Source organism: Protopterus annectens, chromosome 5.part0, assembly GCF_019279795.1.
Source record: "Protopterus annectens isolate FY-2018-M chromosome 5.part0, PAN1.0, whole genome shotgun sequence".
Lineage (NCBI taxonomy): Eukaryota > Metazoa > Chordata > Ceratodontiformes > Protopteridae > Protopterus > Protopterus annectens.
In genome coordinates, this window is record NC_056735.1 from 1,339,633,800 (window position 1) to 1,339,661,437 (window position 27,638).

Consider the following 27,638-nt stretch of genomic DNA (forward strand, 5'->3'; position numbering starts at 1 on the left):
ATCTAAATCAATCTATTGAATTACCAGTGTTCTTCCCAAACTATGTCAACAGGGCAGAATATAGATTACACCAGTTGGATGTACATAGGCAGTTGCACTTCTACATGCATAGAACTAAAGATTTCAGAAAGTTGGACCAATTTTTTCTGTCTTTTTTTAGAAAAAAAGAAAGGATTACCAGTCTCAAAAGTGACACTGTCAAAACAGCTCACTGATTGTATTTCCTTCACATACAGCGCTCAAAACAGACAATTACCAGGCAAAGTGAAGGGCCATTCCACAAGAGCTATTGCAACTTCCTCTGCCTTCCAGGCCAGACTCCCTTTGGATTCTATTTGTGCAGCAGCCACATGGGTAAGACCTCATACCTTTATCACTCATTACAATGTAGATGTGGCCTCCCAGAACAGGGCTTCCTTTGGGTTCACTGTTCTGAAGAGTTTATTCCCTTGAGCCATGCAAGAAAGAAGGTGCTAAGGACACTGTCCCAACCAGCATAGAATGAAGGTGAGATAGGACAACATACCATTAACAAGTTGTGTACTCACCATAATGTTCCATGTTTATTGTCCATCTCGCCTTCATTCTTGCGTCCGACCCTCCTTCCCCCTCCTTCGTTCCTGGAGGATCGGGTGGATAATTCTATTTATTATTGGATTATGGAGTCTCTGATTCCCTTCTGGGTCTTATATACCCAAGCTGATTTATTGTTACATGATATTTATACTTTCTCTTGCAAACAAGATATGGGTAATCTTCCCTGAGCATCATGGGATAGGGCATAACCTCAAACCAGTGGAAGCTTTCATGCTTTTGAATTAGGCTGAGTTGGAACCGATGCTTGGTTCCGAACCCAACCAGCATAGAATGAAGGTGAGATGGACAACAAACATGGAAAGTTATGGTGAGTACATAACTTCTTATTAACCACCTGATAACATATGCTAAGTCAATGTATACAGTCTCTGCAGAAGTAAAAGGCATCTGAATAATTCTACATTAAAAAGCAAACTATTACTAATGAAGAAATTGCTGATGTCAACTAACTTTGCGTTTCAATGCTTCACCTACAAAATGCAATACCTGCTGCCCTTGAGGAATAAATTACATAGGTTGCATTAAAACAGTGTGTGGGTGATACTGCCATAACCTTTCCTTTACTAGATCATCTATGCAATAGGGGAGGGTCGGCAATGATGAAAACAAGATCATTATTACTAGGCATGCAGTCCAGTAGACCATTAAGGAGACTAGCCTAAATTCTCAGTTGCTCCAAAGCACTGTCTAGTTCAGTGACTTGTAATTTGTCGCACAGTAGGTAAATGAAGGTGGAAAGATTCAAACTCTGCACCCTTGCCAATGAACACAGCTCATTAACAAGATGGAGCTTTAGTCCTTTGTAATAACTGCCAGAGTAACAATTTTTAGCTAAATGCAGAAATACTTTGCAATCCAATTTTGCAGAGAAGATTTATCAGAATAATATGTAACAATAACTACATAATGGATGCTAAAGATCTGACTCTTATGATCATCACTCCACATAATGCAGACATATGCCCTGACAAATGTCAACCTCTTTGTAGTTGCTGTAAGCTGTAAAAATGGACTGCAAAAATAGATTACTAAAATGCAAAATGGTTAGACTATATTACATAATACAGGCCTATTAATGAAATAATTCATTCTTTAGTGCAATGAATAATGCAAAACAATTACAGACAATATAATTGCTTGCAGCAGATTTTGTTCGAAAATCCACAAGTTATACTAAAATCAGGAATTACTACTGCATATAGAATACTTTATTTAGGGGAGGGTCTTACATGCTTGCAGGATATCTACAGCTAGTGTAGAGAATTAAGGCTCTTGCCTCCTGCAGGCAAGGCACAGGGTTTGAGACTGAGCAATTTCTTAACTAAACTGTCCTCTCCACTAGGACACTTTATACATATATATACTTGCCAGCTCCTCGTCTTAAAAAAGAAAATCTGTTGTTGCTTGTACCTGCTAAAAGAAAACCCCACTCTTGCTTCTTTTACCTGCAAGAAGAAAAGTTCCCTTGAGGCTCATGTGTTGTGGGATTTGTATGCCTGTTCATACCATAAATCCACAAGAAATTCTATCTCCTGATTTCTGCGGCTCACTTGTACCTGCAAATAGAAAAATTCCACTGCAGTTTCTGGTACGGTGTGGTGTTTATGCCTGCTTGTATCTGCAAAGTAAATAAATCAACATTCCTGCCCCCTATGAAATTTAAATCTTGCACCAGCTGCATACATGTTTGTTCCTTTGAATTGGAAGAAAGCTGTAGGATGTGAACAAGTTTCTTTTTAGTTGCTAAAGCAGTACCTTGAGCAAAAAACTTTTTTTTTAATTAATCTGTTATGACTGGAGTTGTTATCAAAACACAATTGCTTAACAGCAATCTTTCTAAACTCATACATTATTGAAGTAATTCCTTATTTTATGTTTAGCATTCTGTTATACTGTGAGATTTCCCCATTCTGCAGTACTTTGACATTTGTCAATCCCTCTAAATAATTTTTGTTACTTTAACCATATTTCTCTCTCTCTTATTTCCAACCTATTTTTAAACTCCATTTTAATCTTATCCCACTCCCTAGCTATATTTTTGGAAGAAATTTCTATCTTTAATAACTCATGAATAATTTTCACAACCCATTCCTTAAATTCCTCTCTTTTCAGCAGATAGGTGGGAAAGCGCCAATGTCTCATTTTTATTTCATTACCCTGCATTTTTATTTTAGTTATTATTGGCGTGTAATCTGAAATAGTTACTGAATGCGTATCAAATCAGTTAAATGCACATGTTCCTGTGAAATGTAAGTTCTGTGTAGCCTAGCCCAGTTTTTGTATCTTGGGGAATAATATATAAATTCACTCTGAACTCCTACTACTGAATTCACATCTTCCATGCCAAAAAAATTTCATAAATGTCTTCAAAAATCTGACCTCATTTAATTTCCATTCTGAGATCCCCAGACGCATCTTCACTGCTGCAAATCAAATTCCACCCCCCACCTACAAGTAATATTCCCTGCTGCTGAAAGCTGATTATTTCTCCCAGAATTTTCTTAAGCTTCATTATAGCAGTTTAAAGTGTAATTAATATAAATACATGCCAGTGTAATCCTCCTCCCTTGCCAGTAGCCCCTTAGTACTACAAATCTACCATTATTGTCTTTTTTATCCTCTTCTATCACTTTTGGAGTTTCTCTTGCAATTAATATAAGTCCTGCTCTCTTCCTTTATCCCAGGTACTCCACTGAATAATCATCCTGAAAATCTTTCTTTATCAAATTCACACATTTAGTTTTTTTCTGTGTCTCCTGTAGCATAACAATTTTCACTCTATATTTTAATATAGTTCACTAATCTTTATATTTTGTATATATCTGTGAGACCATTAACATTTAAAGATAATATAGAAAGCATCATTATGTTAAAAAGTTATTCCCACCTTTTATGTGTAACAGCTTTAAGTATCTAATTTCAGCTTTTGTATTACATACATACACTAATGTTTGGCAGGTTGATCTTTTATATAGTTTTTTCTTGTCATATTGTTTGAGTCCATGTCACATCTTACACAGTGTTCTGTTTTATTGAAAGCCCTCAAACAAAAAAAGACTCCTAATACACCCCTAAAACCTATTAACTTAATACTAACAGAACTATGTACATATTTAAATATTGAAGTTTTACCCTCCTAATAGGAACAATTGTCCCAAACTGACAGCCACACTCACAGACTTGGGTTAATCTAAAAGGAAGGTTATCCATGCTAAGACACATGGTACAGCTTGTACTTCTAGTAAGTGCTGTCTTGTCACAGATTGGGAAAACACTTGAATGCTTTCAGAAAACATTATCTTCTAGTCATTGAAACAAAATAAGTATTCTATTTTTATTGCTCTTCATCAGATTGTCTCTGTAGAAACATGAGAACCAGATACAGAATTGCTTCTAGAAGCATTTGTTTTGCTACAGGAAAGCTTATTATATTAAAATGTTCTTTTTTTATTTGCTTTCTCTTAAAACATTTTACTAGATTAAGCCAAGGGCCTTAATCCAGTCACTCCCCTATGCAAGAATGAGAAAAAACACATTAATTGTTCTTGTATCATGCTCTTTTGACCAACCTTTTCTTTATTTTTTACATTGCAGTGCCTACATTTCCTAAAACTGAAGGAGGAGAAAGAGAAAAGAAGGGAAAAAGCAGGGGCACCTGTTTACTTTAGTATCACCATTACAATTAAAAACTGAGAAAACTTTACTTTATAGCATGCAGATTATATCATGCACTATAAAATACTACTGTTAAGAATACATTTTTTACTTATAGTTAACTCTCTGCCTCCTCTTCCCCTCTCCTAAGTGTTCTTCCAGACATTAATGACATGAAGTAGGGCATATGCTTTAGAGTCCCCTACAAGTTAACAACGTCAAATAAGTCCAATATTTTCAGGTTTTCTTGTTCTGTAATGTTTCACAAATGTATTTAGTTCTGTGTAATCCCACATTTATTTGTCAGTTTCCGGGTTGCTGTATTTTTTATTTATTTTTTTTGCTTTTTATCTCCATTTCACAAATCCAGTTGATGCTTCATTTCCAATGTACTCAGTTCTTCTAGTCAACTCTTGTGCTTTTTCCTGTCTCTCAAGCATTTTCTATTGAAACACCGGAAAGGGTTTCACTGGCACAGTCTCTCTGTGGTCTTTATTACTAGAAGAACAAGAAGTCGAATCTCCTGTTTCACAGTTCACTTTTTGTTGGACAACCTTTTATATTTCCTCCTTAGCATGTTCTGCATCAAAAATGATTTTGTTCCTCTAGGTAAAGAATATTCTGAAGATATCTGGGTACAGCAGTTTGAATCTCATGCCTGTTTCTCAACATTCCCTGATTAGTGGAACAAGTTTACTCCTCTTCTGCCTGGTGTACAGTGAGCATTCATTTTCAACAAGCACTGTAATGTCTACTACTTTTAATGCTTTGACCTTCTCCCACAGTTTTGTCAGAATCAACAACTTATGCTGCTAGGAATTCCTCTTTACTATTAAAGGTCTAAATTGCTTTCTCATGGCCAGGTCGGGAGCATGCCCATGATGTGCTCTTTCAATTAACAACTGCTATTATGGAATACCAGTCCAGTTCCTTGTCTGTGCTTTCATAAAATTAATAGAGTCTGTTAATTCCATCTTCTGTGGTACACCAACAAATCTCAGGTTTTCCCTACATACTCTGTCCTCTAATTCTATTATTTTTTTGAAACATCTCTTCTTGATAAGTTTCATATTCAGCCAGCCTTTTCTTCATTTCGATCTCTAATTTTTGCAGTATTGTCATCCCATTTGAATATCCGTTTAAAGCTTCTTACATTTTTTCCAGATTTTTATTTGAGTTGATAAACTCCATCAGTGTTTATTTTAATCAGCTCTGAGTACATATGACTTATTTTTTCCTCTAGGTTACTGGAAGTCATGTCCTGTACCAAAGATAGAGCTTGCACTGCTTTTTGCTAAACAGTTGCAGAATTCTTCCCAGTTGGTATTTTTTCCTCACCTTTTGTGATTTTCTTTCAGGTTCTCTGAATTTCTTTTTTGCTGTCATCCAGGCAGTGCATTTACTAGCCAGTTACTAAAATTTACCCAAAAATACCAGTCTACTTTCTCTCTCTCTCTTCTGAGTTTCTGTTTTCACACTGGGAGAGATGAATTTAAGCTGTTACTCAATGTGCAGCCATCTTGGAAGTTCACCAATATCATCTAAGGTTTGAGCTGATTCTGTAAGTCACTTGGGTTTGAAAATGTTAATGTACATAGGGAGTACTGAATGTTTTTATAATTGCTGACAAGCAATTAACAGTATCTCCAGCAGAGTGTATTATACATGGATCATAACAGTGTATTTTTTCTCTCTCTTATCCTGACATTTCACACTAATACCCCACAGTAGTTGTGCAAATATGAATGTCAAGTAACAAACTGATTGCTTTTACCACTGCAGGACATCTTGCTACTTACATCTTGGTCTTTCTTATTGTTGCCTATTATTGAAATGGTAAGTCACTTAAGCCAGTCCCACCCACCCCACACTTTAAAACACCTCTGATGCTTTTAAGATTTGGTTCTTAAACAGGATGCTCCGTAAACAATATTGACTATGTTCATAGGTTCATAGGTAGGTACTAGGCTATCAGCCCAAGGGCCTAAGTAAGCCTAGCTAACAAGGTTCCCTGGCTTACGCCACCCAAGAAAGTTAATTTCCTGTGCCCCTGTCGAGCAGAGCCACAGAAGTGATCCCTGGGCTGTATTTCCTATTTTCCATCCACTCATCAAGATTTTTCTTGAAGAGTGCTAATGAGGAACTTTGCTTGACATAGATGGGTAGCTTGTTCCAGAGTATAGAAAGTCTCTGGGACAGGAATCTGTCCCTCCAACATGTCCTATTTATTGTGGTGACATGGTTTAGGTCCCTAGAGCATGTAGCTTGGAGGGATTGGGATTTCTTTAGGTGTAATATGTCCAACAGCTCTGGGTTTAACATAGCTTTATATGTTAGGCAGAGATCTCCTCAGAGTAGGCGATATGCTACAGAGTAAAGCTGGAGTTTTTTGAGACAGTCAGTGTAGGGCATCTGTTTGAGGCCAGTAATCCTCTTTGTGAGGTACTTCTGTGGCCTTTCCAGCTGCTGCAGATGTCTTGTGAAGTACATTCCAAAAGGGGCGTTGTACTCTATAATGGGTCTAATGAGTGCCAAGTAGAGAGGAACAATGACCTCTTTTTTCCTGGATGAGAACCATTTTGTGATGAGGTGTGCCACATAGAAGGATTTCCTGACTACTGTGGCGATGTGATTATCAAAGGAGAGACTACTGTCCACCTGGGTCCCAAGGTCTCTTATCACACATTCGGCATTAAGTATACTGTCGATTATGTGGTTGTTCATGGGTACAGAGTTTTTACCATAGGGGATGACAATGCACTTTTTTGCATTGAGCCTGAGGTCATGCCTCTGACACCAGGCATCTGTCTCAGTGAGGCCCTTCTGTAGGATGTCCACATCATTTGGGGACTTGACTATGGCTCCTAGTTTGCAGTCATCTGTGAACTTTGTTAGCCAGAGGCCTTCTGTGTTAGCCTGTACTTCAGAGAAGTAAATACCAAACAGGAGAGGTCCCAGGACTGAACCCTGTGGTACTCCACTTGTCACTGGTTTGAAGTCAGATTTGGAGTCTGCAACATTTACAGTGTGGGTTCTGTCAGTGAGCCAGTTGGCAACCCATCTTGTAATGTAGGGATTTATACCTAGATTAGTGAATTTATCTATAATTCCAGAATGGGGGATGGTGTCGAAAGTCTTGGCAAGGTCAAGATAGGCTGTGTAAACCACCTTACCCTTGTCTACGGCTTTGGTGACTGCCTCAAAGAAGTTGATCAGGTTCAGAAAGAATGATCTGCCTTTCACAAACATGAACTGGGTGGGGTCCAAAGTTTGGTGGTTACCAATGTCTTTGTTTATGAGTTCCATGATGATACGTTCCATGGCCTTGCAGACCAGGCTCGTCAGGCTAATAGGGCGATAGTTCCCAGGATCAGTGGTGGCTCCCCCTTTGTGGAGTGAGATAACCGTTGCTGTGCACCATTCAGTGGGCTCAAAGCCTGACGTGAGACTATGATTGAACATGGTGCTTAAGTGAGGAGCCAGTTTGTTCTGAAGTTCATGTAAAACACAGCCTGGGATGTTGTCCGGTCCCATGGATGCTGTGTTTTTGGTTTCAGAGAGTGCAGCTTTTACCTGCACAGATGTGATTACAGGGACTCTGCATTCTTCCTGTATAGATGGGGCCCTTTAGGGGGTGGGGGGATAAAGTTAGCACTGAACCTATCTGCCAGGATGTTGGCAGTATCAGTTGGTTCTGTAATTTTCGTGCCATTGTGCTGTAACTCAGAGCAGATCTGGGTGTTGCCATTGAGATTCTTGACATAGCTATAGAATGCTTTATGGTTGCCCTTAGAATAAGTGGCGATTTTGTTTTCGAAGTTAGCTTTAGAGGATCTTATAAGGAATCTCAGCTTCTTACTGAGGCTGACCAGAGAGCTCCTCCACTCATGGGATTTTACTCTCTTTTGCAACAGTTTCTTCCTTTTGTTGTAGAGTTTGTTTATAGCAGGGGACCACCAGATTGGCTTCCTTTCTTTGGAGGATAGTGTCTTGGTTCTGTCTGGGATAGCACGATCCGTGCACTCATGTAAGTGTTTATAGAGTGCATTTGTGTGTTAACATTCTTTTTTTTTTTACATGATTTAGAATCATGCCTCTCAACTGTCCAGAATTTCGCAGAATGTCCAGATTTTTGATTCATATTTTATGTGTTCCTCATCACATTTGTGGTTTTCTAGATGTTTGGGGCAAATCAGTGAGGACTGAATTCACTATATAATGACAGTCATTTGAGTACCCTTCAGCAAATGCTTGGTAACACAAGACCTTTTATTCTAGCAACTTTCTGAAAACAATATTTAAAATTTGTCCCTATTTCTTGGGACTTTGTCCCCCCATTACTTTTGGCTTTGTCCTGATATTTTGTGCTAAGAGGTTGAGAGCTATGTTTAGAATATAAGTAGTAACAACTACGTGTCATGCAAGACATCCTGGCTTCAATAACCAGACAAGGGTGTGTGGTTTCCTTTCCTGTTTCAGTTAAAACAATGCTAGGTTAATGATTTGTACTGAATTTGAATGTTTGTGTATAAAAGTCATCATGTTGGTGGTTTCATATCTCAAAGAGGAAATAACTGCTCTTAGGGGAATTAAACACTCCATATATTTCGTTTTGGTCGATGGGCAGTTATGATCAAGCAGAATATTTGGGGTCCTAGGTTTAATTCCCCCATAGAAGTTAGTGACTTCCTTTACTATTTCAGTTGCTAAAAATGCTAGGATAATGATATGTACTGCATTTGGATACTTGTTTGTATTTAAAAATATTTGCCACTACCCTTCTGGAGCAGAAGGTCCTGGGTTCAGTACCTAAAACAAAAATCAGCATATTGGTGGTTTCCTATCTGAATGAGGGAAGCTCAGTACCTAACTGTGTCCATAGATTCCTCCTTGGTCCAGTGGCAGTAAGAACCACATGGATTATTTGAGGACCCAGGTTCATTTCCCAGACAGAGGCTAGTGTTTTTTTTTTCTGGGTTCATTTGCAAAAATAATACTAGGTTAGTGATTTGTACAGCATTTGAAAGCTTGTGAATAAAAATCACCATGTTGGAAATTACATAGCTGAAAGGAGAAATAACTTATTTTAAGGGAAGCTCAGGATACAACTGCCTAGAAACTCCTTGCTGGTCCAGAGGCAGTAGCAGGATGTAATGCAAAAGGTTCTGGACTCAGTTCCTAGACAAGGGTCAATGTTTGTTTTCCTGTTTCAGTAATTCTGGAATATTTCTGTTTTAGATACATTAATTGAGGTAGCATATATTACTTTATATTGTTCACTTGTGTTGCCCTAAAACCTACAATAAACATGTCATTGGCTTTTTCAGTAATATCAAATATTTCTTCACATTTAATAAACATTTTAATAAATGCAATGTTATGTCATTAGTATATGTCAGCTATTGAATGGTTCATATATCTGGCTGACGTCTTCACTGAATCCCCATATCTGGAAAATTTAATATGACTGCTTTCTCTGGACATTTGATATTTATTTTGGGACAGTTCTTGTTTTTGTACAACTTCTCTCTCTGAAAGTCTTGGTTATCACAGTTTTGCAAGTCTCCATTTGTTGGCAGTAATGGTTTTAAAAGTTCTGGTTGATATTTTCCTGGTATTCTGGTGTTTTTACCTTACACAGATTTCTTTGATTCTTCCTATACAGTTTTTTTTCATAATTGGAAAACAGATACCACTTCTCCTTCAGGAAGGGCAGACATTTGGGTTCCTGTTTTAATCATTATAAACATGGGTCCTATCATAAGAAAGAATATGTTCAAACTACACTTCTGGGGGATCAGGTTGTTGGTTGTTTTCCCTGTGGACATTGTACACATTGTTCTAGGGTTATGAAGACTAAGTGCTTTAGCAGTAAAAATACTAGCCAGGTTTATAACATCTCCTTTTTTGCCAATTGCCAAACAGATTGGGTGATATATGTAGCCATGTGTAATTGTTCAGCTTTCTACATTGGTCAGACCTCACGACCGGTCAAATTCAGGATTTCTGTGCACCTTTGTGATATTAAACATCAAAAAATTGCTAATGCCCAATACAAACACACTATATAGTACATGAAAATGCTTTTTTCAATTTTGCTATTATTGATCGTATTTTGGGTATTAGATCTAACAAGACAGGCTGGGATCAAATGCTGAATAGGAAAGAGAAAAAATGGATTATTAAGTTGGGGGGTTTGTTTGCTCCTGGACTAAATGAGCACCTTTAAACAGTTACAAGTTTATGTTGTTAGAGTATTGACTATATAAGGAGTTTGATGTATACAAGATTTTTACATTGATGAAGGCTATGATTTACCAAGCCAAAACCGGACTGTTTTCCTATATTTCAATACGTCCTTCTAAACAACATATATTAAATATTGTTTGCCACAATCTGCTGGTTTCATCATTTGGTTTTTGGAAAACATTTTTCTTGAAACCTTGCAGTTGCCGTACTTGCAGAGATTGTGTTCTTACTGTGGATTGCTTCTCCTCTCTGCTGTTGGCCTGTGGCATATGGGGGTTCATGTGCTTGTTTACTACTGTTGACAGTCTTGAGAAATTTGAAGCAAACACCACCTCAGGGCACCAGTTTGGGCCTTTATCTGACAGAACGGAGCTCCGGTGATCATTTCTTCAGCAGCAGCCTGGTGTTTTGGAGTGCATTTGCTCGGTTTGAGTTTTTGGATACAGTCAGGGTCGTATTTATTGTGAGCAGATCTGCCTGTTTGGCCAGGACTGCTTTTTTAGTGGGTTTCCTTCCCCACTGGTGTCTTAACTTTTGCAACGTATGGATTCAACAACCGTTTTGGCATCAAGGCATTTTTAGAGTCGGACCAATCAGCTACAGCAGTGTGGCACATTCATTTTTCATTTTGTATTACCGCTTCGGCCATTCCTGTTGACTGGGGACGGATACGGCCTGTTCCACCATTATTGTGCCTTTGGAAGTATTTTTTGTTACATCCATACTGTTTCTTCTGATGGATTTGTGATGTTTTGGTGTTTCTCTACAACAACTGAGTGGGCTGTGTGGTTCATATAACTCACTAGTTATGACAAAACAATCATAACTTTTGTGACTTTAGGGACAAGAACTACATCTTTTTGTCCATGGTGGTTTGAATATCTTATTATACATGTTTAAATTAATTTTGTGTAGCCTCTTTGGAGTATAATCAACATTGCCTTTGCATTTATCTTGGTTTAAACAATATTTGTTTTCTGAGAGTTTAGTTGATGTATGTTATTATCATACAATGATTCTTGGGCATGGCATAGTTTTTCCATTTGTATTAGTCAACAGGCATGTTCCGTTGATTGTTATATAACAACTGATGTTCTGGTGTTTCTTTATATTAACGGAGTGGGCATTTTCATTACAATTGTGTGAAATGTATAGCTCACCAGTCACGATATGGATGGGAGTTACATCTTTTGTCCATGATATTTTATTATACATATATATAGGTATTTTGATGGGTCATTTTGATTTAATTTAGAGTATATTCAAAACTGCATTTTGCACTTGTCTTGGTTTAAAATAATATTGGGTCGTTTGAGTGTTCAGTTGGTGCATGTCACCATTATACAAGGATTCTTGGGCATGACATAGTCTTCCCATTTTTGTAAGTTATCAGGTATATTCCATTAACTATACATACAACAGCCTTCTGACAAGCAATACGTCTCTATTGATACCAGTTAATGCAACAGGTTGATGACTGGTTTGTTTTGTATGGTTATTTAGTGGGAATTTTTGGTAATAATTATTAATAACTGGGCTTGCAGTATCTCCCAATTGTGTCGGGCTCACAGATATATACTATTTGATATACATATGGACTCCACACTGTTGGATTCAATTGAGCTTCCCACAGGGGCAGATATTGACCATATGATGAATACATTTTGATTCGGATAATTTTCTCATTTGGACTCAGCACTGTAGACTTTATAGGGGCTAATAGTGTCATATTTTATGGCTGTAAACTTCTATAACACTTTTCTATCAGTATGGACTCAGCACTGTAGATTCTATCATAGTTCCTTTTTACAGGGGTTGATATTGTTCATTAGGTTATATATTTTTGTTCCTGACCTTCTAATACTGGTTTTGACTTAGCCCTATAATATGTTCTAACAGGGGTTGATATCATCCAATATTTTTTGTGGTGTGGTCCGGTCATTTTTAAATGATTTGGAGCATACTGTGTGCTTCCAGTTTGATTTTCTATATATATTTTCTTGGAAAGATTTGGTAGTCAGGGATATATATGGAAATAACTGACTGGATACTGTATTTCTGTCTGTATTATGATTGTGGCTCATCTCCCTCACCGCATTGACGATTGATTTATTACCATTGCTGCATTGACTGGTACATCAATATTATACTAGGATAATTCCAATTTATATATTTTATTTTTTGGCCTTTGGATTTTGCTTGTTTTAGTAAGTTTTGTTTGTTTTTTTCAATGGATATATCTAATATATTGTGGGGGCTTTCCTCTGATTGTGATGACATAGTCATTTTCGGTCTGTGCTCAAATAACCAATCTGGGAATGATACTGTGTTATTACCCATGGATGACGGCTGTGAAACATTATTTTCTAAGCTCAGTAAGAGTATGAGGTCACTTTGTCTGGCACCTCAAGCTTTTCAAATCATATATTACTAAGGGCATGATACCCTGGGGCTTAAGAGTCCGTACTCAGCCTCTAGTTAATAATCTGAATGATACTCTTACAAAACAATGGGTGGAGGCCCAACATCAGGCATCCATGAATTTTGTTGAAATCCTTGCTGGACACTATGAAAGAACAATTGATAGCGATATAGTGAATATTGCCAAGATGTGTGAGAATGTTAAGGCTTTTGAGGGTCAGCCAATATATAATTCTTGTCTTAAGAAACTTAGTCAAGACTTACTGAGTCTTGAGAAAGAGCTGAAGGATAGGAAGAAAAAGAAATTCCTTAGAAACTTGGTTGATTGTGATGGGGGGGGGGCTCCTTTACTAAGGAAAAGGATAAACAGGTCCTTTTCTCACAACCCTATAGAAATGCCTCTAAGAGAAAACGCCCCAGATCCATCTCCAGGTTTTGAGCCAGATATATCTTGCTCAACAGGCTCTCCAGTATCGGAGAGAAGCAATTCTAGTGGTCCTTCAGATCTGCACAAAGGCGGGGGGGGGCAGGAAACACAGATGAGGTAGACAGTATGGAGGGGTTGTTAAAGTTGTTTGTACAGAAATAATAAATCAACATATCTTAAATATTTCATTCTTCTCCCTTTCCTCTATGGAGATTGGTATCTTGAATAAAGGATTGTCTTTTATACCTGTTTTTTATGTGTCTGAGGATAGCTTTGCAAATGATGTTATAGCGTTCTGTAGAAATCTTAACCTAAAGTTATTTTTTCAGGGAAGAGACACTTCTGATGTTCGGGAGGAGTTCAGATATCACAGGTCCACATTTATGCCACCAATGAATCACAATGTCCTTATGTTTCAAAACTCCATTCTTAAGGACATTTATTTTTACTCAAGGGTGACTAGGGCTAGATTTAGCAATAGCTCCAAGACTGATATGGAAGTAATTTCTAAACTAGCTAATAATCATCAATTGGTTATATTGATGGCTGACAAGGGAGGGGCAGTGGTTGTCCATGATTGGACACAATACAATACTGAAGCGATTAGGCAGCTCTTGGATGGTCGATATTATTTACATCTAACACTTAACCCGACCTTGAGCAGTATCCTACCTTCACCAAGAATGATGCCACAATACAGAGATAAGATGATCAGATTTAACAATTGGCTTAAACTCTGGTGTCATTCAAAGGGATCAATGTCTGTCTGCCTGGGATGACATGCTGGACACGGATGTTGGCAATAGTGCCTTTTTAGGCAAGGCTCAAATTCCCTAGAACACAAAGGAAAAAACTAAGGGTAATGCTGCTCAATGCCAGAAGTCTAAATCTCAAAATGCATGCACTCGAGGCCCTTCTCAGTATGGAGAACATCGATGTCTGTGCAGTGACAGAAACCTGGTTCAACGCTCCTGAGAGCACCCCAGCACTATCAGGTTTTGCCTTATCATCCCCAAAATCCGGACAATGTATCCATATTCATCAAAGACACCCACACCTCAAGACTGGTGGCAACACATATGCATCGGAGACCATCCAGGTGCAATTAACCATTCACAAACTCAGGAACCTCACATGGCCTTCCTGAAAACACTAGAGGGATAAATGTATCACCAAACACCATCATACTAGGTGACTTCAATTACCCTAATATAGACTGGGAACACTACTAGCCCAAAAGTTCCTGGAATTCATAAACTCAAATGCCATGGAACAACTAGTCACCATCCCCACAAGAGGAGAAAACATACTTGATCTCATCATCACGAACATGGGAGCACAATGTTCAACTCACTGGTGAGATCAGATCACAAACTAATCTCGCTGGAGGTCCTCATCCCACCCACCTGAAATAAAAAGACCACAGTAAAGAACTTCTCAAAAGCCGACTTCACACTTCTAAAGACTAGTGTGGTCTCCAGAAAACAGTACTCAAGCTGAATCACTTACAAATGCCTTCTACCAGCACCTGCAGGACTGCATGGATAAGGCAATCCCAAGCAAAACAAAGACTCTTTGTACCAAACCAGTCTGGTGGACCCCAGCCATAAACAAACTCTACAACAAAAGGAGGAAGCTACTACAAGATAGAGCAAAATCCTTAAAAGGTAAGACACCCTTGATCACTATAAGTAAAAACTAAGAGCTCTCATAAAATCATCCAAAGCAAATTTTGAGAAAATAGCTAAAGACTCAAAAGACAATCATAAGGCCTTCTTTAGCTATGTTAGAAACCTGGGAGGAAACTCCCAGATATGCTCAGAACTAGTTCAAAATGATGTGAAGATTACTGATCCTACAGACATTGCCAACATACTGGCTGACAGGTTCAGTGCAAACTTCTCCCTCCCCAAAATATCTATATTGCAGCCCCCAAACATCTCAGTGAGAACTGCTCTCTCCAAAGCAAAACACAGCATCCATGGGACCTGATGGTGTCCAATTAAACCCACAGCTAGGACAGCTGTTTAATCATAGTCTTACCTCTGGATACTGCAACTGTGGTCCCACTGCCCATTAGCTTGACAAGCCTTATCTGCAAAGCCATGGAGAGGATCATAATGGACCTCATAAATAAATTTGCAGACTTTGGATCCATCCCAGTTTGGCTTTGTCAAAGGCAGATCATGCCTTCTAAACTTGGTTGACTTTTGAAACAGTCACCAAAGCCATTGATGAGGAAAGGCAGTCCATACAGCCTACCTCGATCTGGATCATTGAAAAACTCATCAGCTTAAATGTTAACCCATACATCACAAGATGGGTTGCAAACTGGCTGAGTGACAGAACCCACAGGGTCAGAGTTGCTGGCGCCATGTCAGACTCAAAGCCTGTCACAAGTGGTGTACCACAGGGCTCAGTCCTGCCCACTCTTGTTTGGCATCTACTTTTCCAAGTACAAGCAAACACAGGAGGGTTATGGCTGACAAAGTTTGCAGATGACTGCAAACTGGGTGCCATAGTAGAAAACACATCTGACACAGATATCCTTCAGAAGGGTCTCACAGAAACGGATAACTGGTGCCAGAGCCATGGCCTAAAGTTAAATGCCAAAAATGCATAGTCACAAGGTTACCCCTAGCTACCAAATAGGTGGCAATCCACTGAGCACAGAAGAAGTTATCAGGGACCTGGGGACCCAGGTTGATAGTAGTCTGTCATTACACCCATGTAGCTAAAGTAGTTAGGAAGACCTTCTACATTGCCCACCTTATCATGAAGGGATTCTCATCTAGATCAAGGGAGGTCATAGTCTCCTATACTCATCACTCATCAGACCAATGATTGAGTACAATGCCCCATTCGGAATGTATCTGACCCGACACTTGCAGCAGCTGGAGAGGCCACAAAGTTCCTCACCAAAAGGATAAAGGGTCTCAAACATCTGTCCTATGCTGCCCGACTGAAAGAACTCCAGCTCTATTCAGTCGCTTGCTCAGAGGTGACCTTTGCCTAACATACAAGGCCATGTCAAACCCAGATTTGATGAATATGCTTCACCTCAAAAATCTAGATCTGTCAGAGTCACAGGCGGGAGACTTAAACATAGATTCATCACCCAAAGACTCCCTATGCTGTGGAATAAAATCCCAGTATATGTGAGGCAGAGCACCTCGCTGGCCTTGTTCAAGATAAATCTTGACCAATGGATGGGAGATCGCAGATATACCCCAGGGATTACCTCAGTGTCACTGCTCAACAGAGGCACAGCAAAATAATGGGTATAGTTCCCCATACTAAAGGGGTGGCTATGGGCTAGGCTTGTAAATGCCCTCGGGCAGATAGCCTAGTATGAACCTATGAACCTATGAACCTATGACCCCTCTTTTAAAAAACAAATTGATGAATTTCTATCCTTAGCCAAGGAGGAGGGAATCATTGCAGATACCATTATGCATCAACTTAAGTTGGGCCCTTGTAATCAATATATCTATTTTCCTCCCAAGATTCACAATGACCTTCAAACCCCCCCCCCCAGTAGGCCCATTGTTTCAGGGAAGGGTTCTTTAACAGAACCATTGTCCCAATTTTTAACCAAACACCTCAAACCATTACTTAAATGTGTACGTGCCCAGCTACCGGACATGACATAATTTCTCCAGGTCATCTCTGAAATGCAGCTTGAACCGGGTTGATTACTTTGTACCTCGGCTATTACAGCATTATACACTAACATCCCCCGTTGGGCTGGGAATCATGCCTTGGAATACTGGCTGTACAAATCTGAGTTATAACAACCTGATTGCAATACATTTCTCATTTGTCTTGCCAAGCATATTCTTACTAATAATGTTCTTTTCTGTCTTGATAAATGTTACCTCCAGGCTCAAGGTATGGCTATGGGGGCTTCATTTGCAGCAATCTTTGCCTATTTATTTGTGGCTTATATTGAGGAGCAAATAGTTTATGATAACTCACATAATTTGTTTCTGGAAGAGATTGATATCTGTAAAAGATATTTGGATGATTGCTGAATGGTATGGAGATCAGATGTGGACTACTTACAGGACTTTGTCAGCTAACTTAATAAGAACAAATGGAGGATACACTTTACGGTAAACTATGATATAGATTTTATCCCTTTTTTGGATGTTTTGGTGACCAGGGGTTATGATACCCTAATCTATGAGGTTTACCGGAAGTTCCCAGAATATAACTCCTTTCTCCATGCCACCAGCTATTATCCTCCACATATCTGTAAAAACATCCCCAAGTCTCAATTTATGAGAGTTAAACATATATGCTTGGATAATAGCAGTTATCAGCATTTCAGAGATGACCTCACAATCAGGTTCAAGAACAGAGGGCACAAGGCGGGATATGTCATTCAGGCCAAGAACAGGGTTTACACTATTGACAGAGAAAGTCTTCTTCAATATAAAGATAAGGCAGTTGATGGACAATCTATTAAACTTTTTGTTACAACTTATGGCAGGAATACTGGAGCACTTATGAAAAGTGTCCAGTGCCATTGGAACATCCTGTTGGCAGATAAACTCTCTGAATTCTTGGAAAATAGATGTCACTTCTCCTTCAGGAATGGCAGAAATGGGGGTTCCTATTTTAATCATTATAAATGTGGGTCCTATCATAAGAAGGAATATGTTCATAGGTTCATAGGTTCATAGGTTCATACTAGGCTATCTGCCCTAGGGCATTTATAAGCCTAGCCCAAAGTTTTGTGGCTTTCACCACCCCTTAAGTTTGAAGGATACTAAGCCCATTATTTTGCCGTGCCTCTGTCCAGCAGTGACACTGAGGTGATCCCCGGGGTAAACCTGCGATCTCCCATCCATTGGTCAAGATTTCTCTTGAACAAAGCCAGTGAGGTGCTCTGCCTCACATGTACTGGGATTTTGTTCCACAGCATAGGGAGTCTCTGGGTGATGAATCTGTCCCTCCAGCACGTCCTATTTATGACCGTGTTGAGGTTTAAGTTTCTTGCTCTTGTAGTTCTGATGGATTTCGATTTCTTGAGGTGGAGCATGTCCATTAATTCAGGACTGGACATGGCCTTGTAAGTCAGGCACAGATCACCTCTGAGCAGATGGTATGCAACTGAATAGAGCTGGAGTTCCTTCAGTCGGGCAGCATAAGACATATTTTTGAGACCCTTTATCCTTTTGGTGAGGAATTTTTGGGGCCTTTCTAATTGCTGCAGGTGTCGGGTAAGATACATACCAAATGGGGCATTGTACTCGATCATTGGTCTGATGAGTGATGAGTATAGGGGAACAATGACCTCCCTTGATCTAGATGTGAATCCCTTCATGATCAGGTGGGCAATGTAGAAGGTTTTCCTAACCACTTTGGCAATATGAGTGTCAAACGAGAGGCCACTATCAACCTGGGTCCCCAGATCTCTGATAACCTCTTCTGTGCTTAGTGGATTGCCTCCTATATGGTAGCTAGGGGTAACTTTGTTTTTCCCGAAGGGTATGACTAAGCATTTTTTGGCGTTTAACTTTAAGCCATGGCTCTGGCACCAGTTATCCGTTTCTATGAGACCCTTCAGAAGGATATCTATGTCTGATGTGTTTTCAACTATGGCGCCCAGTTTGCAGTCATCTGCAAACTTTGTCAGCCATAATCCTCCTGTGTTTGCCTGTACTTCTGAAAAGTAGATGCCGAACAAGAGGGGGCCCAGGACTGAGCCCTGTGGGACCCCACTTGTGACCGGCATGGAGTCAGACATGGTGCTAGCAACTCTGACCCTGTGGGTTCTGTCACTTAGCCAATTTGAAACCCATCTTGTGACATAAGGGTTTACATCTAAGCTGATGAGTTTTTCAATGATACCCAAGTGGGGTGTGGTGTCGAAAGCTTTTGCAAGGTCAAGGTAGGTGGTGTGGACCGCCTTGCCCTCATCAATGGCCTTAGTGACTGTTTCAAAGAAGTCAACCAAGTTTAAAAGGCATGATCTGCCCTTGACAAAGCCAAACTGGGTTGGATCCAATGTCTGTAAGTCCCCTATGTCTTTATTTATGAGTTCCATTATGATCCTCTCCATTGCTTTGCAGACCAGGCTTGTTAAGCTGATGGGGCGGTAATTTCCAGGGTCAGTGGAGGCACCGCCTTTGTGGAGTGGGACCACAGTTGCCATACGCCACTCCTTGGGTACGTGTCCTGAGGTGAGGCTAAGATTAAACAGCTGCCTTAACTGCGGATTTAATTCCTCATTGAGTTCATGGAGCACACAGCCGGGGACACCATCTGGCCCCATAGATGCTGTGTTTTTCGCCTTGGAGAAAGCAGTTTTCACTTGAGCATTTGAGATGTTTGGGAGGCTACAATCCGCTGGGATAGATATCTCTCCTTTTGGGGGGGAGGGGGGGGGGAATTTGCACTGAACCTGTCAGCCAGTATGTTGGCAATGTCTGTTGGTTCAGTGACTTTTACATCATTTTGAACTAATTCTGAGCATATCTGGGAGTTTCCTCCCAGGTTTCTAACAAAGCTAAAGAAGGCCTTATGATTGTCTTTTGAGTCCCTAGCAACTTTTCTCTCAAAATTTGCCTTGGATGATTTTATGAGTGATCGTAGTTTTTTACTTATAATGATCAAGGGTGTCTTCCCTTTTAAGGATTTTGCTCTATCTTGTAGTAGCTTTCTCCTTTTATTGTAGAGTTTGTTTATGGCTAGGGTCCACCAGACTGGATGCTTGCCTTTGGTGCAAAGAGTCTTTGTTTTGTTTGGGATTGCCTGATCCATGCAGTCCTGGAGATGCTGGTAGAAGGCATTTGTAAGTGATTCAGCGGCTTGGGTAATGGTTCCCACTGGCTCGGGGGCCTTGAAGGATACCACACAAGTCTTAAGAAGTGTGAAGTCGGCTTTTGAGAAGTTCTTCACTGTGGTCTTTTTTATCTGGAGTGGGGGCGGGATGTGGACTTCCAGTGAGATTAGTTTATGATCTGATCTCACCAATGAGGGGTATACTTCCGGTGTTGAACATTGAGTCCCCATGTTCGTGATGATGAGATCTACTATGTTTTCTCATCTTGTGGGGACAGTGACTAGTTGTTCCATGGCATTAGAGTTTATGAACTCTAGGAACCTTTGGGCTAGAGTGTTTGGGCTTGAGTAATGATCCCAGTCTATATTTGGGTAGTTGAAATCACCTAATATGATGGTGTGTGGAGATACATTTATCCCCTCCAGTGTTTTCAGGAAAGCTGTGTGAGGTTCCTGAGTTTGAGAGGGTGGCCTGTAACATGCTACAAATCGCAGAGCAGTCTTGCCTAAGGTTAATTGCACCTGGATGGTCTCCGATGCTTCGTGCGTTGCCACCAACCTGGAGGTGTGGGTATCTTTGATGAATATGGATACCCCCTCCTTTCTTGGTGTGGTCCGGATTTTGGGGCCTGAACGCATGATATAAGGTATAACCTGATAATGCCGGGGTGCTCTCAGGAGCCTTGAACCAGGTTTCAGTCACAGCACAGACATCGATGTTCTCTATACTGAGAAGGGCTTCGAGTGCGTGCATTTTGAGGTTGAGACTTCTGACATTGAGCAACATTACCCTTAGTTTTTTTTCTTTTTTGTGATCTAGGGTGGTAGGTTTAGAATTTGAGCCTTGCCTAAAAAAGGCACTATGGGGGTGGCAAGAGCCTTTGCCAATATCCGGAAGCCGAGGGGTGACAGGTGCAAGCCGTCCCATGCGAAGCAGAGTGGCTTGTCCAGCATGTCATCCCAGGCAGACAGACATTGGATCCCCTTTGAATGACACCAGAAATTAAGCCAATTATTAAAGCTGATCATCTTTTCTCTGTATTGTGGCATCATTCTTGGTGAAGGTAGAATACTGCTCAGGGTCAGGGTCATACCTGCCTGGGCTACATGATCAGAGAGCTCCTCTATGTCTCTTTTCATGTAGTCCAGGGAGGTATGTCTCAGGTCATTAACACCAGCATGAACAATGACTAAGTCATACTTGTACTTGCTGTTGAGTGACCTGAGTGCTTGCGTTATGTGGCAGATTCTAGCGCCCGACAGGCAGCTCACTGTGACCCTCTCCTTACTCAATCTGGTGAGTGGGATGTCAGTGTGTCTGACTATGGAGTCAACTATGACGAGTGTGTCTGGCATTGTGTTTGGCCTTAAGAGCTGTGACTGTTTGGCACACTGACTTTGTGGTCTATGTGTTGCATGTGTTGTGTCATGGGGTGGCAGTTGTTTGGGTGTCTGCTTTGGTGGCCTCTGCTGTTTTGGTAGATTTTTGATCAGAGCCTCCGAGTATGTCTTTGTGTGTTTATGTGTATGATTTGAAGTTGTGATAGTACTATGTGAGACTGGGTTTGTGGTGTGTGTGGTTTCCTTCTCCTCCTGTCTGGTCTTGCCAGGTCTATGTTGAGAGAGCTCTGCCTCCAGTTTGGCTATATAGTTGCATCTCTCACATGTATTTGTGTTTTGTGGGAGAAGGAGAGGTTGTCTGTGTACATGAGGCAATTGTAACATTGCCTCAATATTCCCAGATTCACCAGCTGAGCAGGAGGGGACGCTAGCAACTGACCCCTCGACATGCTAGAAGGAAAAAACAAAAACTTTATGTAATTGGGTTTGAAAAGACTTCGGGGGATGTGGGTGATCAAAAAAGGAGTTTTAGGCTGGTGGGGTACTATGTATAATGAAAAAGTGCTAGATCAGAGTAAAAAGTACTATAGGAGCAAGTGCTAAGCTTCCTAGATAGAGAATAGTCTACTTAGGAATCAAGTAGAGCTGAACTTTTCAGATAGAGAATAGGCTGGTTAGATTTGAAGTAGAGTTCAAGAAGAGCTATTCTAAGGGAAAAAATGAAGAGTGGACTTTAGGTAGCCTGAATAGTTTAACCTTAATTAACCGCCGCTGCTTTTGTGTGCTCTTGTGGCAACTCCGCGCTAAATCGTGCTAAAGCACGTTTTAGAGTGCTTTATAACAGGGGGCTGAAAAGAGCTGGGAGATGACCCAAAATGGCCAATTGACTACCAGTTTCTGGCTGATACCACACCTAAGTGGACATATAGGCTGCTCAGTGCTCCCCACTCCCACTGGTGAACAAAGAAGCTTCCCCTTCACCAAATAAGGCTATGGAACAGTTACAGGAACCAAGACAAAAGCCCAGGGATCAGCAAGCTCTGATACTGGACTATTCTAGCTCAGTAAGGCAGGAAACAAGAGAAAAACGTTTTTTTTTTTTTTCTTATTTAGGACAGTGCAGAAAAACAGACAGTAAATGCTTTTAATCAAACTACACTTCTGGTGGATCAAGTTGTTGGTTGTTTCCCCTGTGGTCACTGTACACATTATTCTAGGGTTGTGAAGACTAAGTGCTTTAGCAGTAAAAATACCAGCCAGGTTTATACCATCTCCTTTTTTGCCAATTGCCAAACAGATTGGGTGATAATATATAGCCACGTGTAATTGTTCAGCTTTCTACATTAGTCAGACCTTACAACCAGTCAAATTCAGGATTTCTGAGCACCTTTGTGATATTAAACATAAAAAAAAATTGCTAATGCCCTGTACAAACACACTGTAGTACATGAAAATGCTGTTTTCAATTTTACTATTATTGATCGTACTTTAGGTATTAGAGATTTGGGTACAAGATTTGGGTAGGAAGCTTAGCACCCATGTAGCTAAAGTAGTTAGGAAGACCTTCTACATTGCCCACCTTATCATGAAGGGATTCTCATCTAGATCAAGGGAGGTCATAGTCTCCCTTTACTCATCACTCCTCAGACCAATGATTGAGTACAATGCCCCATTCGGAATGTATCTGACCCGACACTTGCAGCAGCTGGATTCCTCACCAAAAGGATAAAGGGTCTCAAAATCTGTCCTATGCTGCCCGACTGAAAGAACTCCAGCTCTATTCAGTCTCAGAGGTGACCTTTGCCTAACATACAAGGCCATGTCAAACCCAGATTTGATGAATATGCTTCACCTCAAAATCTAGATCCATCAGAGCCACAAGGGCGGAGACTTAAACCTTGACACGGCTATTAATAGGACGTGCTGGAGGGATAGATTCATCACCCAAAGACTCCTATGCTGTGGAACAAAATCCATGTGAGGCAGAGCACCTCGCTGGCCTTGTTCAAGAGAAATCTTGACCAATGGATGGGAGATCGCAGATATACCCCAGGGATTACCTCAGTGTCACTGCTCGACAGAGGCACAGAAAAATAATGGGTATAGTTCCCCATACTAAAGGGGTGGCCTAAGCCACAAAACGATGGGCTAGGCTTGTAAATGCCCTCGGGCAGATAGCCTAGTATGAACCTATGAACCTATGAACCTATAAGACAGGCTGGCATCAAATGCTGAATAGGAAAGAGAAAAAATGGATTATTAAGTTGGAGGGTTTGTTTGCTCCTGGACTAAACAAGCACCTTTAAAGTTGCATGTTTATGTTGTTAGACTATTGACTATATAAGGAGTTTGATGTATGCAAGATTTTTATACTGATGAAGTCTATGTGATTTACCAAGCCGAAAAACAGAATGTTTTCCTTTATTTCAATACGTGCTTATTAGCATATCTTAAAAATGGTTTGTTTGCCACAGTCTGTTGGTTTCATCATTTGGTTTTTGGAATACATTTTTCTTGAAACCTTGCAGTTGCTGTACTTGCAGAGATTGTGTTCTTACTGTTCAAATGTGGTACCACTAGTGATGTGTCTCTTGCTGTTAACACACACTTCACACCTCTTCACAAACAGTAGGAGCAAAAACGAAATGTAATATGGAAGTGTTATATGGGCATAAGTGAGATGTGTTAATTTTTTTGACCAGAATAAAGTATGGAATTCAGAATATAGGAAGACAATAATGGTTGGAGGATTGTGCAACCAACAGCAGTGAGAACTGATACAAAATGGAGGGGAATACTAGGACAGGGAATAGGATAGGGTTCTGCTGATTTCATTCCCCATCAGCTGTGATCAAATGTGAGATTATTCACCACTCTGGATATTATCACCACTGAGACCTGTCTCAGATGGTGCTGCCAATGGTTGACAAAGGTTTCACTTCCACTGGCATTGCTACCAGTGAGTATAACAGTCCCAGTATGCAATATACGGGTACCTGTCATGGGTGGTGCAGGAAATGAGGTGACTGTGTCAGGCTGGGACCCAGATATTGTGGGGGATTCTTGTGGTGACAGTGCTGCTGCCAGCTGTTGGAGACAGAGGCCTCACCTGATGTGTACAGGTCATGATGATTCTACTTATAGTAGTAAAATAAATGGAAAGAAACAAAGTAATCGTCATAATGTATGTTGCAAAAAGTTTAGTGACAAAGAGGGTGTGGGAGAGAAAAATACAAATACAATGAAAAAAATTAAAGATGAAATGTACTTTGTTGTATGATTGGTACTTCTAATATACTTAAATGAACAACTAAGACATTTCTCAGTTTAACAAGGCTATTAGCATAAACAAGTAAAAGGGGACCTAAACCTATAGCTTTCATCTCCTGCATTTTGAAAGGCACAGGATTAATGAGAGAAGCTACCTGAACAAACCAACAGTGGTTTGTAGTCTAAGACACAGTAGTATGGTGCCTGAGACAGATCCACATATACAAAATAAAAATGCTTCTTAGACATACATTTCCCTCACAGGTTATAAGCAAATCAAGCAAGTCTGTGACCCAAAATTTGGTATCCACCAAGAAAATGTAACTTATTAATATTTCCCACATCTAATGCTTAGTTATTTTTTTTAGTTGAGGTGTCTGTGTCATTATACTATGAGAACCCGCAGGGGAGGAGTGAATTATGCATGCAGGCATCATCATAACATATGGGCGCAGTCTTAACATTCTAAGCCACTTGTCCAAGTGCATGGCAGGATGCAAACACATACTAAAAACATTCAGCAGCCATATTACTACTTTTGAAGTATGGAAGTTATCACAGAAGAGGCAGTGGTTTATGAAAAGTTACTGCATGAAAATGTTAATATTAAAAGCTGTAGATTTTGAAGTAAGTCATCTCACTCTGGCACTGCCTTGGTCACATCAATCTTCTTCTGTACAGCTGCTTATTCCTTGCAATCTCTTCAGGGGCTATGAAGAAAAGGAGCACTGTGTAATATCTGTGGGTGGCATGCAGAGGTGGGTTATACAGTATGTATAGTTAATAAGTTCTACTTACAGTGTACATGTAGTGACTGCTGATTAACTTCATACTCCTATCATCTTAGGAAATCAGGATTGCAGTGTCTTATATCACTGTAATGGCAACAGTACCACCCTATGTGGGGAATGCTAGTGGCATGGGTGACAGCATGGGCTAAACTCTACCAGTCTTCTGTCTTATTTTGAGGCTGTTGATGTCCCTCCTGCAGGAACCTCTGGCCATTGTCTTTGTGGAAAGGGTAGAGAGTGAGTTTTGTCTCCTTCCCATAAGTACCACTATCCTCTTCCTTTCTAGCTGTAATGTCTCACCTTGAGGAAGGTCAAAGAAAGATGGCAGAATATTGGTGCCTAAAGCAATTCTTTCATACATCATTTGTGTAACAGATGGTTGTCTTAGATAACATAGGTGCTGTATTATGGCTCACAGTGGCAATTTAAGGTGTGAAGCATGACAATCCTGCATCCCACTTTTCTGAGAGTTAAAAAAGTTCAGTTACAGGCTTGCTGTTCCTGAACTGTTTGAAAGTTTCTGTGAGGCCATTTTTGCTTGGGCTGGAGGAGGGTCTCTCTGTTGATCAGTGGCAGTGACTAACATTGAGCAGCTTCCCTGCCCCCCGTAGAGGTGGTTACTGACTTGAAACTGTAGTTTTATTGGCCACTATGGGTCATTTCCATAACTCCTTCATCTTCCTCTCTTAAAACCTAGTTGTCTCGTGGTTTGGGCATCTTTTCAGGCTTGTTGGCTGTTGGTGAAGCACCCTCCAAGAGGAATAAATGCTGAGAGAAGAAGGGAGCCACTTTTGAGATTTTAAGTATTTTTTCTCTGTTTATTTGCTAAGTTTTTCTGCATAGCTGCCTAGCTTGAGCATTTTCTGGCTTGTTAAACTTGATTTCTGTATTAGTAGCTGTATTTAGGGCACAACCAAAAGCTGTTTGCTGAATTTCCTGTTTGCATAATTTTAAATCGTTTTTCTTAAAACTTGCATATTTTCTGTCCTTGACCTAGCACTCTTGTGTGGGGTCATTTACTGCACTGTTATAACTTGATATTACTTGTGAACCTCTGCTATCTCTGTAAAACAAAACAAAAAAAAATCTTGCTTTTTCCCACTTTTCTGAGAGTTAAAAAAGTTCAGTTACAGGCTTGCTGTTCCTGAACTGTTTGAAAGTTTCTGTGAGGCCATTTTTGCTTGGGCTGGAGGAGGGTCTCTCTGTTGATCAGTGGCAGTGACTAACATTGAGCAGCTTCCCTGCCCCCGTAAAGGTGGTTACTGACTTGAAACTGTAGTTTTATTGGCCACTAGGGGTCATTTCCATAACTCCTTCATCTTCCTCTCTTAAAACCTAGTTGCCTCGTGGTTTGGGCGTCTTTTCAGGCTTGTTGGCTGTTGGTGAAGCACCCTCCAAGAGGAAAAAATGCTGAGAGAAGAAGGAGCCACTTTTGAGATTTTAAGTATTTTTTTCTCTGTTTATTTGCTAAGTTTTTCTGCATAGCTGCCTAGCTTGAGCATTTTCTGGCTTGTTAAACTTGATTTCTGTATTAGTAGCTGTATTTAGGGCACAACCAAAAGCTGTTTGCTGAATTTCCTGTTTGCACTTAATTTTAAATCGTTTTTTTCTTAAAACTTGCATATTTTCTGTCCTTGACCTAGCACTCTTGTGTGGGGTCATTTACTGCACTGTTATAACTTGATATTACTTGTGAACCTCTGCTATCTCTGTAAAAAAACAAAAACAAAAAAAAATCTTGCTTTTTTCCCACTTTTCTGAGTTAAAAAAGTTCAGTTACAGGCTTGCTGTTCCTGAACTGTTTGAAAGTTTCTGTGAGGCCATTTTTGCTTGGGCTGGAGGAGGGTCTCTCTGTTGATCAGTGGCAGTGACTAACATTGAGCAGCTTCCCTGCCCCCTGTAAAGGTGGTTACTGACTTGAAACTGTAGTTTTATTTTCCCTTTTGGGTCTATTCCTGCTTCTTTCCAGCCCCTGCTATCAAGCATGCTTTAACGTGCTTTAGCGCAATTTAGCATGGAGTTGCCACTAGAGCAGCATCGGGCAGTGCCGGTTAAACAAGGTTAAACTCTTTCTGGCTCCAGAAAGTCTGTTCTTC